Source organism: Misgurnus anguillicaudatus, chromosome 15 (genome assembly GCF_027580225.2).
Source record: "Misgurnus anguillicaudatus chromosome 15, ASM2758022v2, whole genome shotgun sequence".
Lineage (NCBI taxonomy): Eukaryota > Metazoa > Chordata > Actinopteri > Cypriniformes > Cobitidae > Misgurnus > Misgurnus anguillicaudatus.
This window is the reverse complement of record NC_073351.2, coordinates 15,172,010-15,187,961: the sequence shown is the minus strand read 5'-3', so window position 1 is coordinate 15,187,961 and position 15,952 is coordinate 15,172,010.

Below are 15,952 nucleotides of genomic sequence, written 5' to 3'. Positions count from 1 at the left end.
TTTCTAGACTGACAGAAACAAGACGAGACAATGGATTTGAAAAACGTGAAATAAATTCATTAAAACCTGTCAAGACATGTTTGCAGTAGCAAGGCACTTTTGTCCATCTGAATCTATTAAATTGCATTGAAGAGATGGAACTGTTTCCTTTTCAAAATGACAGAGATTGTTTGCACAATAGCATTTACATTTTCAGTATTTAATTATGATTTGTTCATGCATTTTCTGACACATGCAAACACAAATTCCCATTAAAACCGAAAATGCATACATATGGTTTGTTAACTACAAGAATCAATAGACTAATAAACAACAGAGCAATATAAGAATTATCATCTCATTATGTGTTACTGTATATAGTAGTGGTTTAATCGTGTTAAAGTACTGCTACCATCACATCACTGAGCTGTACACACCTTGTAATGTCTGTTGCATGCTGTTACTGTACATGGCAGATACTGTGATATATATTTTAGTGTGGTCTTAGTAGCATAACATTTAAGGAAAGCAAAGGCATGCAGTACTGAAGGTATATCACATCCGAAAGGGATTACAGAAGATTCCACATAGGGGTCCTGGTCACCTAGACGGTGTGAATTTTGCCTGACTGTACAGGTACATTATTCCTCACATATATCCTCTCATAAATAGGATGTATTGTATCTTGAGCCGGTGCCATGGCTCAGTGGGTAGCACTGTTGTCTCACAGCAAAAGGTCCTCAGTTTGGGTTGTGTGGTCTTTCTGTGTGGAGTTTGCATGTCTAAGTCAGCCTGGGTTTACTTTAAGTACTCCGGTTTCCTTCCACAATCCAAAGACATGCATGTTGGGTGAATTGGAGATGCCAAAATTGCCCTTCCCCCAATGTGTGTATAGATTGACGGTGTGGAATGACACATTCATAATCATGTTATCAACATAAAGGAGATTTTATGAACGTTTATGATAACTGTCATTAAGTATCGTTCATTCAATTATGTCATTTTTAATGCAAAGATGACATTGTTTGAGATGTCTTTGTTATGACAATTTGATATAAACCAATACATCATAACTGGTCATGACAACTTGACATTACCAAGACAACATAACTGATCACTTTTTACCATTGATACAAATTGAATTTGTCATTAAAATGTCATTAAGTGTTAATACTCTGTTAAATAGTTTTATAACAGCGTCATAAATATTTTTCTTGACCTCAACTACAGTGATACAAATATAATTTGTCATTAAAATGTAATTAAGTGTTAATACTCGGTCAAATAGTTTTATAACAACATCATGAATATTCTTCAGTTCAGAATGTTTAACAAATAAAATCAATCAGTCAATAATAATAATAATTCATATTAATTAAATGATACTTTATTGCATTTGGAGACTGATTCACCTATAATGAAATGAAAACACTACAATAATAGGTTAAGCAATGCAGTGTTGGGTCCATATTGCTGCCAAGCTAATTACATTAAATTAAATTAATTAAATGTTTTGTTAGTTTTTTCTTCTATGTCAGAAAATTTCAGAGCCCTCTGTGTAAGGAAGAACAAGTTCTGCTAGTTGTCTGTTTTTTAAGTATTACACACACGTAAAGTAAGTATAATATTTTGATGTGTGTTGCATTTTGTTAAGGTATTTAAAATTATACATAGTATTGATGCTTAATACCATTTAAATTACAGTTTAATGTTATGTTAACCCATAAAGCTAGGTAGTTTCTTAAGTTTGATAATTATTCTGCTATGTCATGTTTATGACAGATTTATGACAAATTATGATGTGTTGGTTTATGTCAAGTTGTCATTACAAAGACAATTCAAAAAGTGTCATCTTTGCATTAAAAATGGCATAATTGACCAAATGACACTTATTGACAATTGTCATAAATGTGCATTAAATCTCCTTCATGACACGTGTCATGTCAGTCTTATGAACACCCGTTCAAGTGAAGTGTTACCAAAAAGATACACTGTAAAAAATACTTTGCTGCCTTAAATTTTTTTGTTGAATCAACTAGGATTTACAAGTCATTTCAACTTAACTCTTTCACCGCCAGCCAAAAGTTGCCAGCCAGCGCCAGCGTTTTTCATGATTTTCACAAAAGTTTAATGCCTTCCAGAAAATGTTCTTCTTCAAATATATAAACATACAATATACCAAATGAAAGAACAGACCCTCTGCTTTCAAACAAAAAAAAAAGTTTCATCCTACCTTCAGTAGTTCTTTTGTAATCAGCTTTTGAATATGGGTAGGTTTCTGCAAAAACACCACATTTTGAGCAAAAAGCAGAGTTAATTCCATTTTTGTGACGGACTTTTCATAGAGATCCCATTCAGAGCGATCTTTAAAACAAACACGGACATGCAGCAGCTTGCCATAGGGCAATACTTTTAAAAAGTTGCGGAAGGGATAATAGCACCTAGTGGATAATAGCAGTATTGCGGAAAAGACGGAAATACTCGTAATTGGCGGGGAAGCGTTTTCTCTTGATTGACGAGATATCACGTCAATGGCGGGGAAAGAGTTAAGCCCGATTTATAGTCATGCGTAAGTTCAACGCTGTAGCCATGGCGTAGGCTATCCGTAGCCTGTGGGTAGCTCTGCGTAGCCTGACGTTTACCTCGCAAAAATGTTAACAGCGCGTCAAATCTACGCGGACAGCAAGTGCTGTGATTGGTTCACCAGAACCCCTCCTGTCAGGTATAAAACTGCGTCATAGACTGTAAAAAAAATCGGTATAAATTACAATGGTATTGCAGCTGGGTTGCCGGTAAATTACCGTAGATTTAAATTTATGTTATTTACTGGCAAGAGTTTGTTCAAAGTTGAATAAATGTTAAATATTAACAAGTCTTTATCTTTACAGAATAAAACTATACAATAACAGCCTCATGCAAAGCATTCTGGGAACCAGAAATCATCATCAAACCTTTTCTGTATTTTGCTTCAGATTTTGTTTTCCAGAATGTTTTGCTTGATGCAAAGACTTGTAAATGTTTAATGTTCATTTAACTTTGAACAAAATGTTGCCAGTAATAACATAAATTTAAATCTACAGAAAGTTACCGGCAACCCAGCTGCAAACTTTTATGGAATTTTTTACAGTGTAGGTATTTCCGTTTGCGACGGTGAAAACAAAGATGAGCCAAGTTGAGGAGTGAATTAATTCAAACTGCAATAAAAGTCGCTGTTTATTTATTTCCATCATTGCTGGTCTTCTCAAATCATACACAACAAGTTGCTGTTTCTTCTTCGTTTGTGGGTTAACTTGCCAAGCTTCTTCTTCTTTGACGCCCGCGCTGCTACTGTGGTTACACTCGTGGTTACTGCCTACCAGAGGTTTGCGTGTGTGTTTGCACGTCGACGCGGACGACGACGCGAAAGTATATAGAAAACCAACGCGAAAACCTACGCCGTCGCGGCTACGCCGTAAAAGCTACACATGACTATAACGAGACCTTTACTATTATTTATCTTGACTAGAGATGAGTTGTAAATAAGTTTTATACGTCTTATCTGAAAATTTTGAGTTAATTCAACTTAAGAATATAAGTTCACACAACATTTTTTTAATGCTTTTTTGAGCAAAGAAATATTTTTAGGTTGAATTTAAGACCTAACTTACATTTTTAAGGTGAACCATCATTTTTTTACAGTGGTGTAAGTAGTTGTAAGGGACCGGTATCTGTCAAAATTTGATTGATTTATGACCCCTTTGACAGGGGGGCGGGACTATCAATCAAAAGCTGTACAATCTGTCTAGGTTTGAGAATCGTATATCAAGGGCTTTAGACAGCGAGCATCCGGACCGCGCGTGTTTTACGATGTGTCAATCAGCTCGTTGTTTTTCCTGTGTGTGTGTGTGTGTTTTATGTCAAGCCTATGCTGTCATGTTTATTGCTGTCAAAAATAAAGTTTATAGTTTTAGACTGCGTAGTTTCTGTCACTTTTTATGACCGCGGTCTCTCTTTTCCCATCCGTACTCACCAGCCCTCAGCCCCCACTGCGTATCTCACAGAGGGGTCCGGTGTTCAGCGGACCTGTGTGCTGATTTAGACGAAAATCTGTATATTTTAAACTAAATAAAATTTTAGCCGCTTCATGAGATCCGCGAGTCTTTTCACGACACCTGCTCACTATGTTCAGGCGTATTAAAGCTCGACCACCGGTGGTGACAGAGAACGAGCCGAGTGCGCGTTCATATCTGTTGTTTTAAAATAAACGTAATAAATGCAATTCTGTCCGCTGCTGCAAAACAAAGATTTATTTTAGATTTAGGGGTTTCTTGAACCAAGTCTCTGATTAAAACATGTGAATGTGTGCACCGATGGTGACAGAGAACTTACGCTGATGCGCACTTATATCTGACCTTAATAAACTTTTAAATATTTTAATACGTTTTCATCCCATCTTCAGGGTTTGTTTTTATTAATGTCTACTTAAAACCATGTGTGAATATGTGTATATTATACAACGAATCTTATCATGTATGCTCTGACAAAATAAAGCATTATTTTAGATTTTAGGTGGTGCGGACACATATTTATGGCAAATACTGTTGAATATAAACGTTCGTTTTGTCAAAAGTTTCTTTAAAGTCAATAAGGAATCAAACATTTTAGATATATCTGGTTAAACTTAAATCTGATATTTTCTATTGGTCTATTTCTTTAGTATCTGATCAGACACAATGTTTCAGAAGCTGATTTGTGAGGGTCTGTGTGCGTGTGAGATAATTCACAGCAGGGGCGGATTGTAAACTAGTTAGAGACTTTTAAAACCGTGATGGTAAAATGTAATACGGTCCACTCTGAAGAAAAGTAAAGTTTTATTTTAGATTTAGGGAATTCTTGAACCAAGTCTCTGATTAAAACTTTTGAGTGTAACATCACAAATATTTAATATATTCCGTATACGTGTATAGTTTAACCATTCCCTTATGCCATAACCTTAGGCGCCGTCAATACTTCTTTCTTTAGACTAAAGGAAATTTATTTTAACCTAAATAAAAGTTTATTCGCATCACGAAGTCCGTGAGTCTTTTCTAAAGGTCGATCACCGGCGGTGACAGAGAACGCGTCGGATGTACGTTCATATATTTCGTTAAGAAACTTTTAAACGATTAAAGACATATTCATAGCATCTTCAGGGTTTGTTTTTATTATTGGCTTCTTAAAACCATGTGTGAATATGTGTATATTATAACGAATCTTATATTGTCTGCTCTGACAAAAATAAAGTATTATTTTAGACTTTAAGTGAAGTGGCAGCGCGTATTTTATAGCCTACTGTTTAATATAAACGATTGTTTTGTCAAAAGTTTCTTTAAAGTCACGCAAAAATCAAATATTTTACATGTATCTGCTTAAACTTAAATCTGCTATTATCTATTTAACTATTTTTCTGATCAGTCAGCTTACAGAAGCTGCTCTTATGATCGTGTGTGTGTGTGTGTGTGTGTGTGTGTGTGTGTGTGTGTGTGTGTGTGTGTGTGTCAGCGAGGCAATTCACAGCAGGAGAGGGTTGTAAACTAGTGAGTTAGACACTTTTAAAACGTGTTGGTAAATGTAATATAGACCGCTCTGACAAAAACTAAAGGTTTATTATAGATTTAGCAATTTCTTAAACAAAGTCTCTGATTAAAACATATGCGCGCACCGACAGTGACGGAGAACTTACACTGATGCGCTCTTATATCTGCCGTTAACAACCTTTTAAACGTTTTAAGACATTTAAGTCCCTCTTATGGTTTGAATTCATTAATGTCACCTAACATCCAAGTGTGTACATGTGTATTTACGATAAATGTAACACGGTACGCATTGTCAAAATAAAAGGTTTCTTGAACATGGTATTCCAGTGCGTGTTTTTTGTCTTGCGAGTGCTCGTCATATTTATTGATGTGAAAAAAGTTTGATGTCTAAGGCGTTCAGTTTCTGGACGGTTGGTTTTTACCACCGGTCTCTCATTCTCAACACCCGTGTTCACCCACCCAGCAGCCCCAATGTGTCTGAACAGCGGTGGTGTTCAGCGGCCCGTATTGTTCCTAAAACTCCGTGTTGGTAAAATAAAGTGTAATACAGCCCATTGACAAAAAGTAAAAGGTTTATTTTAGATTTAAGGTGGTCCACCAGCGCCTTTATGGCAAGCACTTCAGGTTCTAAAAGTTTGTAACACCAAGAATTTGTTTAATGAAATATACAGTACATGTATAAGCAATGCACCCGAGTCCATAATCTCCGGACGGGTCGCCAATACTGTTTTCTTTAGACTAAAGGGTATTTATTTTAACCTAAATAAAAGTTTATTTGCATCACGAACGCCGTGAAACTGTTCATGCACCGCAATCTATTGTTCACGCGCATTAAAGGTCGATCATCGGTGATGACCAGAGAACGAACCGGGTGTGTGTTCATATAAACTTAATAAATGTAATTCTGTCCGCTCTGGCAAAATGGAAGTTTGTTTTGGATTTGGCCATTTCTTTAACCAAGTCTCTGATTAAAACAAGTTACTTTTGCTTGGGGCAATAGGCGCATGCACACACATATCTGTGGTATTAAAAATAAGGTTTTTAAAGTTTAAGAAATTTAAACATTTGAAAAAAATCAAACATTTTAGAGGTGTCTGAGTAAACTTATATCTAATGTCATATGATCCGTACCGTGTCACGTTCGTGTCTGTGTGCGTGTCCGTGTCAGTTTATGTATGTGTGTGTTATGCGATCGTAGAGTAGGGCGGGGGATGTGAGAGACTGTGAGGGTGTGTGCGTGTGTGTGTGTGTGTGTGTGTGTGTGTGTGTGGTTATCACGTGGTGGGGGTCCCAAATGATCAATGGCAGGATTTTTATGTGACGGACAGGCCCTAGGTCAGCCTGTGGGGTTAGATACAACTTAGGTTAACATCTATCAACTCATAATAAGCAAACATGAAATTATATTATACCTATGCATTGTTACTGATGTTCCTAGTTTTGTGTATTTTTCTTAAACAAACTTTTGCTTTTCAAACTTAGTCAGTCTTCAGACTTTTGTCTCTTCATACATTTGTTCAAAGTTTTTCTTCACTAGCGTCAAATCCTGTTTGAGATTTTTTTGTAAACTCATGCACACGCTTGTGTATTTTTCTTAAACTTTTGCTTTTCAAACTTAGTCAGTCTTCAGACTTTTGCATACATTTGTTCAAAGTTTTTTCTTCGCTAGTGTCAACCCGTGTCTGAGATTTTTTTGTAAACTCATGTACACACTTGCGTATTTTTCTTAAACTATTGCTTTTCAAACTTAGTCAGTCTTCAGACTTTTGCATACATTTGTTCAAAGTTTTTCTTCGCTAGTGTCAAATCCTGTTTGAGATTTTTTTTTTTGTAAACTCATGTACATACTTGTGTATTTTTATTAAACTTTTGCTTTTCAAACTTAGACACTCTTAAGACTTTTGTCTCTTCATACATTTGTTCAAAGTTTTTATTCGCTATTTTCAAATCCTGTTTGAGATTTTTTTTGTAATCTCACGTACATACGTGTGTATTTTTCTTAAACTTTTGCTTTGCAAACTTAGACAGTCTTCAGACTTTTGCATACATTTGTTCAAAGTTTTTTCTTCGCTAGTGTCAACCCGTGTCTGAGATTTTTTTGTAAACTCATGTACACACTTGCGTATTTTTCTTAAACTATTGCTTTTCAAACTTAGTCAGTCTTCAGACTTTTGCATACATTTGTTCAAAGTTTTTCTTCGCTAGTGTCAAATCCTGTTTGAGATTTTTTTTTTTGTAAACTCATGCACACGCTTGTGTATTTTTCTTAAACTTTTGCATTGCAAACTTAGACACTCTTCATACTTTTGTCTCTTCATACATTTGTTCAAAGTTTTTTTTCGCTAGTGTCAACCCGTGTCTGAGATTTTGTAAACTCATGTACATACTTGTGTATTTTTCTTAAACTTTTGCTTTTCAAACTTAGACAGTCTTCAGACTTTTGTCTCTGCACACATTTGTTCAAAGTTTTTCTTCGCTAGTGTCAACCTGGGTCTGAGATTTTGTAAACTCATCAGATGTACACACATGCGTATTTTTCTTAAACAAACTTTTGCTTTTCAAACTTAGTCAGACTTCAGACTTTTGTCTTTTCATACATTTGTTCAAAGTTTTTCTTCACTAGCGTCAAATCCTGTTTGAGATTTTTTGTAAACTCATGTACACACTTGTGTATTTTTCTTAAACTTTTGCTTTTCAAACTTAGTCAGTCTTCAGACTTTTGTCTCTTCACACATCTGTGCGGGGTTTTTTTTTCTTCGCTGGTGTCGGCCCGTGTCTGAGATTTTTTTGTAAACTCATGTACACACTTGCGTATTTTTCTTAAACTATTGCTTTTCAAACTTAGTCAGTCTTCAGACTTTTGTCACTTCATACATTTGTTCAAAGTTTTTCTTCGCTAGGGTCAAATCCTGTTTGAGATTTTTTTTTGTAAACTCATGTACATACGTGTGTATTGTTCTTAAACTTTTGCTTTTCAAACTTAGTCAGTCTTCAGACTTTTGTCACTTCATACATTTGTTCAAAGTTTTTTCTTCGCTAGTGTCAAATCCTGTTTGAGATTTTTTTTGTAAACTCATGTACATACGTGTGTATTTTTCTTAAACTTTTGCTTTTCAAACTTAGACAGTCTTCAGACTTTTGTCTCTTCACACATCTGTTCAAAGTTTTTTTCTTCGCTAGGGCCAAATCCTGTTTGAGATTTTTTTTTTTGTGGACTCATGTACACACTTGTGTATTTTTCTTAAACTTTTGCTTTTCAAACTTAGTCAGTCTTCAGACTTATGCATACATTTGTTCAAAGTTTTTCTTCGCTAGTGTCAAATCCTGTTTGAGATTTTTTTTTTTGTAAACTCATGTACACACTTGCGTATTTTTCTTAAACTATTGCTTTGCAAACTTAGTCAGTCTTCATACTTTTGTCTCTTCACACATCTGTTCAAAGTTTTTTCTTCGCTAGGGCCAAATCCTGTTTGAGATTTTTTGTAAAGTCATGTACACACATGCGTATTTTTCTTAAACTATTGCTTTGCAAACTTAGTCAGTCTTCATACTTTTGTCTCTTCACACATCTGTTCAAAGTCTTTTTATTCGCTAGGGCCAAATCCTGTTTGAGATTTTTTGTAAACTCACGTACATACGTGTGTATTTTTCTTAAACTTTTGCTTTTCAAACTTAGACAGTCTTCATACTTTTGCCTTTTGCATACATTTGTTCAAAGTTTTTCTTTGCTAGTGTCAAATATTGTGTTTGAGATTTTTTGTAAACTCATGTACACACTTGTGTATTTTTCTTAAACTTTTGCTTTTCAAACTTAGTCAGTCTTCATCAGACTTTTGTCTCTTCACACATTTGTTCAAAGTTTTCTTTGCTAGTGTCAAATTGTGTTTGAGATTTTTTTTTTTTGTAAACTCATCAGATGCACATACTTTTGTGTATTTTTCTTAAACTTATGCTTTTCAAACTTGGGCAGTCTTCAGACTTGTTCTTAGTTCTATCTGCTCAGACAATATTTTGCATTCATCAATCGTCTTGTTTTCTTTGTAAGCGACATCATATATCTGTGATTGTTTTTGTGAATACAGATTGTGTCATTTCTATAGTTTATGCAACATTTTGGCAAACTCTTTAAATTAGTGCTAGATGATTAAAACAACAACGCAAAGTATGTTTTAGATTTACTTACTAAATCTTTCACGACGAAACAGCGATGATAGCATTATGTCTGAATCTGTAAACTTGTAAAACCACCAATAGCTCGATGTACATAACGAAGACTTCAAAATAATAAAGAGTGATTAAATTAAGATGCAAACATCTACAAATTGGTGGTTTTACAAGTTTACAGATTCAGACATAATGCTATCATCGCTGTTTCGTCGTGAAAGATTTAGTAAGTAAATCTAAAACATACTTTGCGTTGTTGTTTTAATCATCTAGCACTAATTTAAAGAGTTTGCCAAAATGTTGCATAAACTATAGAAATGACACAATCTGTATTCACAAAAACAATCACAGATATATGATGTCGCTTACAAAGAAAACAAGACGATTGATGAATGCAAAATATTGTCTGAGCAGATAGAACTAAGAACAAGTCTGAAGACTGCCCAAGTTTGAAAAGCATAAGTTTAAGAAAAATACACAAAAGTATGTGCATCTGATGAGTTTACAAAAAAAAAAAATCTCAAACACAATTTGACACTAGCAAAGAAAACTTTGAACAAATGTGTGAAGAGACAAAAGTCTGATGAAGACTGACTAAGTTTGAAAAGCAAAAGTTTAAGAAAAATACACAAGTGTGTACATGAGTTTACAAAAAATCTCAAACAGGATTTGACACTAGCGAAGAAAAACTTTGAACAAATGTATGCAAAAGTCTGAAGACTGACTAAGTTTGAAAAGCAAAAGTTTAAGAAAAATACACAAGTGTGTACATGAGTTTACAAAAAATCTCAAACAGGATTTGACACTAGCGAAGAAAAACTTTGAACAAATGTATGCAAAAGTCTGAAGACTGACTAAGTTTGAAAAGCAAAAGTTTAAGAAAAATACACACGTATGTACGTGAGTTTACAAAAAATCTCAAACAGGATTTGGCCCTAGCGAATAAAAAGACTTTGAACAGATGTGTGAAGAGACAAAAGTATGAAGACTGACTAAGTTTGCAAAGCAATAGTTTAAGAAAAATACGCATGTGTGTACATGACTTTACAAAAAATCTCAAACAGGATTTGGCCCTAGCGAAGAAAAAACTTTGAACAGATGTGTGAAGAGACAAAAGTATGAAGACTGACTAAGTTTGCAAAGCAATAGTTTAAGAAAAATACGCAAGTGTGTACATGAGTTTACAAAAAAAAAAATCTCAAACAGGATTTGACACTAGCGAAGAAAAACTTTGAACAAATGTATGCATAAGTCTGAAGACTGACTAAGTTTGAAAAGCAAAAGTTTAAGAAAAATACACAAGTGTGTACATGAGTTTACAAAAAAAAAAATCTCAAACAGGATTTGGCCCTAGCGAAGAAAAAAACTTTGAACAGATGTGTGAAGAGACAAAAGTCTGAAGACTGTCTAAGTTTGAAAAGCAAAAGTTTAAGAAAAATACACACGTATGTACATGAGTTTACAAAAAAAAAATCTCAAACAGGATTTGACACTAGCGAAGAAAAAACTTTGAACAAATGTATGAAGTGACAAAAGTCTGAAGACTGACTAAGTTTGAAAAGCAAAAGTTTAAGAAAAATACACACGTATGTACATGAGTTTACAAAAAAAAAAATCTCAAACAGGATTTGACACTAGCGAAGAAAAACTTTGAACAAATGTATGAAGTGACAAAAGTCTGAAGACTGACTAAGTTTGAAAAGCAATAGTTTAAGAAAAATACGCAAGTGTGTACATGAGTTTACAAAAAAATCTCAGACACGGGTTGACACTAGCGAAGAAAAAAACTTTGAACAGATGTGTGAAGAGACAAAAGTCTGAAGACTGACTAAGTTTGAAAAGCAAAAGTTTAAGAAAAATACACAAGTGTGTACATGAGTTTACAAAAAATCTCAAACAGGATTTGACGCTAGTGAAGAAAAACTTTGAACAAATGTATGAAAAGACAAAAGTCTGAAGTCTGACTAAGTTTGAAAAGCAAAAGTTTGTTTAAGAAAAATACGCATGTGTGTACATCTGATGAGTTTACAAAATCTCAGACCCAGGTTGACACTAGCGAAGAAAAACTTTGAACAAATGTGTGCAGAGACAAAAGTCTGAAGACTGTCTAAGTTTGAAAAGCAAAAGTTTAAGAAAAATACACAAGTATGTACATGAGTTTACAAAATCTCAGACACGGGTTGACACTAGCGAAGAAAAACTTTGAACAAATGTATGAAGAGACAAAAGTATGAAGACTGTCTAAGTTTGAAAAGCAAAAGTTTAAGAAAAATACACAAGCGTGTGCATGAGTTTACAAAAAAAAAAATCTCAAACAGGATTTGACACTAGCGAAGAAAAACTTTGAACAAATGTATGCAAAAGTCTGAAGACTGACTAAGTTTGAAAAGCAATAGTTTAAGAAAAATACGCAAGTGTGTACATGAGTTTACAAAAAAATCTCAGACACGGGTTGACACTAGCGAAGAAAAAACTTTGAACAAATGTATGCAAAAGTCTGAAGACTGTCTAAGTTTGCAAAGCAAAAGTTTAAGAAAAATACACACGTATGTACGTGAGATTACAAAAAAAATCTCAAACAGGATTTGACACTAGCGAAGAAAAACTTTGAACAAATGTGTGAAGAGACAAAAGTCTGAAGACTGTCTAAGTTTGAAAAGCAAAAGTTTAAGAAAAATACACAAGTATGTACATGAGTTTACAAAAAAAAAAATCTCAAACAGGATTTGACACTAGCGAAGAAAAACTTTGAACAAATGTATGCAAAAGTCTGAAGACTGACTAAGTTTGAAAAGCAATAGTTTAAGAAAAATACGCAAGTGTGTACATGAGTTTACAAAAAAATCTCAGACACGGGTTGACACTAGCGAAGAAAAAACTTTGAACAAATGTATGCAAAAGTCTGAAGACTGACTAAGTTTGAAAAGCAAAAGTTTAAGAAAAATACACAAGCGTGTGCATGAGTTTACAAAAAAATCTCAAACAGGATTTGACGCTAGTGAAGAAAAACTTTGAACAAATGTATGAAGAGACAAAAGTCTGAAGACTGACTAAGTTTGAAAAGCAAAAGTTTGTTTAAGAAAAATACACAAAACTAGGAACATCAGTAACAATGCATAGGTATAATATAATTTCATGTTTGCTTATTATGAGTTGATAGATGTTAACCTAAGTTGTATCTAACCCCACAGGCTGACCTAGGGCCTGTCCGTCACATAAAAATCCTGCCATTGATCATTTGGGACCCCCACCACGTGATAACCACACACACACACACACACACACACACACACACACACGCACACACCCTCACAGTCTCTCACATCCCCCGCCCTACTCTACGATCGCATAACACACACATACATAAACTGACACGGACACGCACACAGACACGAACGTGACACGGTACGGATCATATGACATTAGATATAAGTTTACTCAGACACCTCTAAAATGTTTGATTTTTTTCAAATGTTTAAATTTCTTAAACTTTAAAAACCTTATTTTTAATACCACAGATATGTGTGTGCATGCGCCTATTGCCCCAAGCAAAAGTAACTTGTTTTAATCAGAGACTTGGTTAAAGAAATGGCTAAATCTAAAATAAACTTTTATTTTGCCAGAGCGGACAGAATTACATTTATTAAGTTTATATGAACACACACCCGGTTCGTTCTCTGGTCATCACCGATGATCGACCTTTAATGCGCGTGAACAATAGATTGCGGTGCATGAACAGTTTCACGGCGTTCGTGATGCAAATAAACTTTTATTTAGGTTAAAATAAATACCCTTTAGTCTAAAGAAAATAGTATTGGCGACCCGTCCGGAGATTATGGACTCGGGTGCATTGCTTATACATGTACTGTATATTTCATTAAACAAATTCTTGGTGTTACAAACTTTTAGAACCTGAAGTGCTTGCCATAAAGGCGCTGGTGGACCACCTTAAATCTAAAATAAACCTTTTACTTTTTGTCAATGGGCTGTATTACACTTTATTTTACCAACACGGAGTTTTAGGAACAATACGGGCCGCTGAACACCACCGCTGTTCAGACACATTGGGGCTGCTGGGTGGGTGAACACGGGTGTTGAGAATGAGAGACCGGTGGTAAAAACCAACCGTCCAGAAACTGAACGCCTTAGACATCAAACTTTTTTCACATCAATAAATATGACGAGCACTCGCAAGACAAAAAACACGCACTGGAATACCATGTTCAAGAAACCTTTTATTTTGACAATGCGTACCGTGTTACATTTATCGTAAATACACATGTACACACTTGGATGTTAGGTGACATTAATGAATTCAAACCATAAGAGGGACTTAAATGTCTTAAAACGTTTAAAAGGTTGTTAACGGCAGATATAAGAGCGCATCAGTGTAAGTTCTCCGTCACTGTCGGTGCGCGCATATGTTTTAATCAGAGACTTTGTTTAAGAAATTGCTAAATCTATAATAAACCTTTAGTTTTTGTCAGAGCGGTCTATATTACATTTACCAACACGTTTTAAAAGTGTCTAACTCACTAGTTTACAACCCTCTCCTGCTGTGAATTGCCTCGCTGACACACACACACACACACACACACACACACACACACACACACACACACACACACACGATCATAAGAGCAGCTTCTGTAAGCTGACTGATCAGAAAAATAGTTAAATAGATAATAGCAGATTTAAGTTTAAGCAGATACATGTAAAATATTTGATTTTTGCGTGACTTTAAAGAAACTTTTGACAAAACAATCGTTTATATTAAACAGTAGGCTATAAAATACGCGCTGCCACTTCACTTAAAGTCTAAAATAATACTTTATTTTTGTCAGAGCAGACAATATAAGATTCGTTATAATATACACATATTCACACATGGTTTTAAGAAGCCAATAATAAAAACAAACCCTGAAGATGCTATGAATATGTCTTTAATCGTTTAAAAGTTTCTTAACGAAATATATGAACGTACATCCGACGCGTTCTCTGTCACCGCCGGTGATCGACCTTTAGAAAAGACTCACGGACTTCGTGATGCGAATAAACTTTTATTTAGGTTAAAATAAATTTCCTTTAGTCTAAAGAAAGAAGTATTGACGGCGCCTAAGGTTATGGCATAAGGGAATGGTTAAACTATACACGTATACGGAATATATTAAATATTTGTGATGTTACACTCAAAAGTTTTAATCAGAGACTTGGTTCAAGAATTCCCTAAATCTAAAATAAAACTTTACTTTTCTTCAGAGTGGACCGTATTACATTTTACCATCACGGTTTTAAAAGTCTCTAACTAGTTTACAATCCGCCCCTGCTGTGAATTATCTCACACGCACACAGACCCTCACAAATCAGCTTCTGAAACATTGTGTCTGATCAGATACTAAAGAAATAGACCAATAGAAAATATCAGATTTAAGTTTAACCAGATATATCTAAAATGTTTGATTCCTTATTGACTTTAAAGAAACTTTTGACAAAACGAACGTTTATATTCAACAGTATTTGCCATAAATATGTGTCCGCACCACCTAAAATCTAAAATAATGCTTTATTTTGTCAGAGCATACATGATAAGATTCGTTGTATAATATACACATATTCACACATGGTTTTAAGTAGACATTAATAAAAACAAACCCTGAAGATGGGATGAAAACGTATTAAAATATTTAAAAGTTTATTAAGGTCAGATATAAGTGCGCATCAGCGTAAGTTCTCTGTCACCATCGGTGCACACATTCACATGTTTTAATCAGAGACTTGGTTCAAGAAACCCCTAAATCTAAAATAAATCTTTATTTTGCAACAGCGGACAGAATTACATTTATTACGTTTATTTTAAAACAACAGATATGAACGCGCGCTCGGCTCGTTCTCTGTCACCACCGGTGATCGAGCTTTAATACGCCTGAACATAGTGAGCAGGTGTCGTGAAAAGACTCGCGGATCTCATGAAGCGGCTGGGGTTTTGTTTGGTTTAGAGTGTGCAGATTTTCGTCTGAATCGGCGCGCGGGTCCGCTGGGCACCGGACCCCTCTGTGGGATGCGCGGTGGGGGCTGGGGGCTGGTGAGTGCGGATGGGAGAGGAGAGACCGCGGTCATAAAAAGTGACAGAAACTACGCAGTCTAAAACTATAAACTTTATTTTTGACAGCAATAAACATGACAGCATAGGCTTGACATAAAACACACACACACACACAGGAAAAACAACGAGCTGATTGACACATCGTAAAACA